This window comes from Arachis ipaensis, chromosome B03 (assembly GCF_000816755.2).
Source record: "Arachis ipaensis cultivar K30076 chromosome B03, Araip1.1, whole genome shotgun sequence".
NCBI classification, from domain to species: domain Eukaryota; kingdom Viridiplantae; phylum Streptophyta; class Magnoliopsida; order Fabales; family Fabaceae; genus Arachis; species Arachis ipaensis.
Window position 1 is genome coordinate 41941117 of NC_029787.2, and position 4964 is coordinate 41946080.

At 28.8% G+C, this 4964-nt stretch overlaps 1 long non-coding RNA gene across 1 annotated transcript; it reads right to left on the minus strand.

Moving 5' to 3' along the window:
• Positions 1013-1608, minus strand: LOC110269673. Its single transcript, XR_002358437.1, has 2 exons — positions 1250-1608; positions 1013-1151 (listed from the first exon to the last, which is right to left on the minus strand). It is a non-coding gene; the product is annotated as an uncharacterized LOC110269673 (long non-coding RNA).

Consider the following 4964-nt stretch of genomic DNA (forward strand, 5'->3'; position numbering starts at 1 on the left):
TAAAGCGTAACAAAAAAAAGTGTGGTCATAGGCCTTTATTCTTGTAGTGATCGTTACCAATCTTTTGTATATATATTGAGTATTTTGAGTGGTTGGAATGTACGTTTTTCAACTCTAAAATTTAATATGTATTTTTTTATCTATTTACTCAACTTTTTAATATATTTTAAAATAACCTACTCAATCCTTGCTTACTATACTTAATCAATGGAATTTTAGTAGTTAATGCGGGAGATAAATACACTCCGTTACTCTTGATTGTACTATGGCTCATGATTCATCAACCTTCCTTAGATTATTTGCCCAATTGAAGAACTTATCATGAATAATACCCCGGTTATATTGCTAATAATTTTGCGAAAGACTAATTAGTTGCTGAAAAATTTTAACTGGAAAACAAGCGTTTTTTTTTTTCCCAGATTACTAACGTTGCACATGTCTTTCCATCAAACTTACTGTCAATTCTATGATTAGTTGATTACCATGCAAATGGAAATGGAATAAACCTTTTAGCAGGTCCCCTTAAAATACGTATTAATAAACTCCATAATAAATATTCAGTTTTGCCAGAAAATTCTCCTTTTTTTTTTTAATTAACAATCACTTAATAAAATAATGATTAATAAGCATTAAAGAAAGGCAAAGAAAAGTTAAAATAAAAAGATATATTATCTGAAAAAAATTCATAAATAAGTGCTATGATAGTAGTAGGGAAACTCGAGACAAAAAAGGGCAGCAGCTAAGCTACGTTACGATGGCTACACGGCTACCCCACAGGTTTTAGCTCTTCATCTTAAGGGTTTTTTACTTATTTAAACTAAAAAAATTAGTTAATAAAAATTCTTTCCTAATACAAAATTATTTACTTAAATGTCCTGTTTTAATTATTTTAGTAAATCATTAGTTATATAATTTTGACTTTTTACAGAGTTAATCGCAACGAAATTTTACGATTTAAATCCTTTCATAGATAGAATAAATCGCACTAGATTTATGGAAAATCAAATCGAAAAAGAGAAATCAGCACAAATCGGAGCGATTTAAATTCATTCAAGTTCAAACTTTTTTCACATTAGTGCACACGTAAATTGTAGTGAGTTGCTGGGATTTACAAGTTTTCCAACAAAACGATAAAAGCCCCATCGATTTACCTGCAGATAAAGAAAAAAATAAATAAATAAAATCACTGCGATTTAGCCTTTGTATGTACAATAACGAAGTCCCATGCGATTTACTTAGGAAGGTAAACCTAAAAAGTAGATGCCACTCTTATTCTCCACCATTCTCGTCTTCTTCTCCCTCGTGCCATCTTTGTCGGCAATGAGCCTCGTTGCTGGCTCTGACTTGAGATAGTAGCGGCGACGATTTGAAGCAGTGGTGGTGGCGTTATTGTGAGCACTGTGAGTGGCAGTAGGTGAGGCGTCTCCGGCACAAGGCTAGTTGCTGGATATCGCGGAGGGAGTGGTTGGCAGGGGTGGTGGAAGAAGGCGGCAGCGAGCGGGTGTAGCACTACCTGGATCGCAGTGGCTTTTACGTTTTTTGTTTCTGTACACATATATAAATCACAGTGGCTATGAACCTTTATTGTTGAATATGTAAATTGCGTTCGTTTGTTTGTCTTAACTATTTTCGTGTGAATTGCATTTGCCTGTAGCAATTTACGACAAAATAAACACAACCTGGACACGTTTTGCACTATGGAAACTTAAATCGCGTTGGATTTTGGCGATTTCTCTTATATTTAAAATTTTTTGAGGATAAGTGCCATTTACTAGCGATTTAAAATGGATCAACTCTCTTTTCTTTGTTGCGATTTACATTTTATTTATTAAAATAACTTAGTCAATGCGATATATTAATAATAAAAATGGAATATTTATGTAAATAATATTGTATTAAGAGAAGCACATTATTAACTAATTTTTTTAATCAGAAAAGTTTCATTGATTATCCTTAACTAAAACTAAATTAAACTACTCATCGATCATCAGTTGGTACTAATAATGGATTTATAAAGAAGAAGGAAAAAAAAAAGGTACTAAACCATGTATTAGGCAGGGTCCTAACTACTCTCGAGTGTCTTCTTTGCATTAAAAACTTGAGGGGAGAGGTTACTATTTCAATATCATCAACTATAAAACCATGAAACAGTATCCCAAGCAATATAGTTGTAATGTAATAAAATCTAACCATAAGTTAGCAAAGGAAGAGTTGTAGTCTTATTATTACATTTAATGACGATGAGACTTCCAAGGCTTCCATCACCATACCGAAATATATGTAAAATTTTAAAAAAAGGCTTCAACTTCTTAGTGAAGAAGTATGCACTATCTTTAAGGCTACGTGACCAATGGACCACTACTCTTTAGGACCATTCAACCTGCTAGTAGAAAAAATATAAAGCAAAGAAAACCACCTATGGCGAACTACGTACTATTCCATAATTAAGGATTCACTCATATGTGAACAAATTATTCTACTGATTCTGGTTTGCCTACATAGTTTCCCATGATACTTTCTCAGTTAGTGTTTGGACTTTCGAAGTGTTTTTTGTCAATGACCCTTTTTTTAACCAATAATTAACTAATAAAATAATGGATAAACAAATATTAAAAGTATAAAAAGAAATTTCAAGAAAAAAATATTGGCTAATTATTGACTGGTTCTTAATTTTTTTTTAATATTCGAAAATGGTATTGATTATATAATTGATATTTGGATGAAGAAAATTATTTAAACTGAATAAATACTTTTCCTATTGAAGTATAAATTGAAAATATAAAATAACGAAATTGAATTTATCTACCACTGGTGGAAAGCACACCTTGATTTATGTTGAGACTTGAGAAGCTAATAAGGTCAACGTTATTAGTTGAATGGATTAATCTCATCATCCGCCATACATCTTTTATAAATCATCTCTGATCTGTTTTATTTTTATTTTTTTTCGGACAGGTCTCCGATCTGTTTTGAATCATAGTATCAATTTCCAATTTACTGTCATTTGTTTTTGGTGGGCCACATTGTATATACATTTTTAGTATATACCATCATTATTTACTTTCCAAGAATGCACTATGTCAGTCACATATTTTCAAGTACCGTATGTCTGTATCTTCTCATGTTAAGCACTTATAGTCAAAACCTGCTTCACATGTAAAATAATGCAAGAGATCGAATTCTATTATATGAACATCAAATACAAAATTCAGAAGAGAGAAGAAAAGATTTACAATAATGTGCCCTTCCTAATGTCTATTACAAATCATATATAGTATGTGATGATCATATCTAATATATAAATCAGTAAACGGAATATAAAAAAATACTAAAGAGTCAACAAAATTTATTATTTTTGACAGTTAATTAACAATATTTAAAAATATAAATTAAAAGTATAATATTGGCTTAAATTGTTAGATTAAAAAAATTATATTAATAGTTGAAAGTAATGGTAAAAAATAATAAATTCTACTAATTTTTAAGTATTTTTTTAATTATTTTTAGTCATTAATTAGTCATTAATATTTAAATGTATATTATTGATAGATAAAGTGTATTTTGAAGAGTTTTTTATTTAAAGATAACTATTAAATTGGTACCTAGAAGATTTAGACATTGACAAAAAAAATTCTATATGTTAACGATAAAATAACCTTAAAAAATATATAATTTGACAAAATTAAAGTAGTCAAATGTCAATTTCTTCTGTTTCCCTTAACAAAAAATACTGAAATAAAAAACAAAAAGGATAACATGACAAACTTTTTTCTATTCTTCGCTACCAATAATTTTTTCTCTTTTTTTTGTCTCTCTCTCCTCTATTCTCCTCTATCTCTCTCCTTCTCTCTTAAACACCCATGGCAATTTTTTATAAACACAAAATAATTTTTTAATTTTTAGAATTACAACAATAAATACAGACAAAAAATACCAAAATTCAAATTTAATTATGTCTAAATGTTGACGACGTTGCCGGAAGAGATTGCTGGAAAGAGGGGTATGTGCCACAGAAAATATAAAAAAAGTAAAAAGTTGTTGAGAAGCATTGAGATAATTATATGAAACATTAATTTTAAAGCGTTTAAAAATTTTTATTTGACAAAAAATTGAATTTGAAGAGATTGTGAAAGAATGGATTTGGGTTAGAGAGAAATAAAAATAAAAAGAGAGGAGAGAAGAGAAAGGAGTTTAAAATTATTGGGAATTGGAATTTTTTTAATTTTAAAATATTAATAATGCCATATTATTTTTTAGTTTGTCATGTCACTATATTTGTTTGTTACCTCATCATTTTTTGTTAACAGGAATAGAAAAAATTGACATCTAATTATTTTTTATCAATTTTAAAATATTTTAAAAATTATTTTATTAACATTTTAAAAAAATTTTTTTATCAACGCCTAAATCTTTTGAACAGCGATACTACCTCTTCTTATTTACTATGCTTAGCTACAAGCTAAGTAGTACGCTCATTTAGTAATGCATGCATTATAATACTAGCAATGCGCACATTTCTGTCTCTATTGGTGAGATGTCAATTTGCAAAAGATCAGGAAGGAAGATATGATCCAATTGAAATTTGTGAAGGATGATGAGGCCATATGAATACGTTGTTGCACTGTTTCCCTTTGATAGCTGACCCTTGCTTACTGTAATTAAGCCAAACCAAGATATATCTCACTCATTGGCCACCAATAATTTCAACATGTTCCGTCCTCACTATATTGTTGTTGCTATTTTTAACCATTTAAGAAAATAAACTATTCAAATAAGATTCGAAAAATTTTGATACTGATAAAAAAAAATTCTAAAAAATATGAAAGACGAAATAACTCTTAAAAAATTTTAAAATTTGATAAAAACATCTAAATATAAAAGCATGACGGTTCGTTAAATAAAAAACACTAACGTGACAACTAAAAATGCTAAAAGAAATAAAAAACCTAGTATATATTTTATAT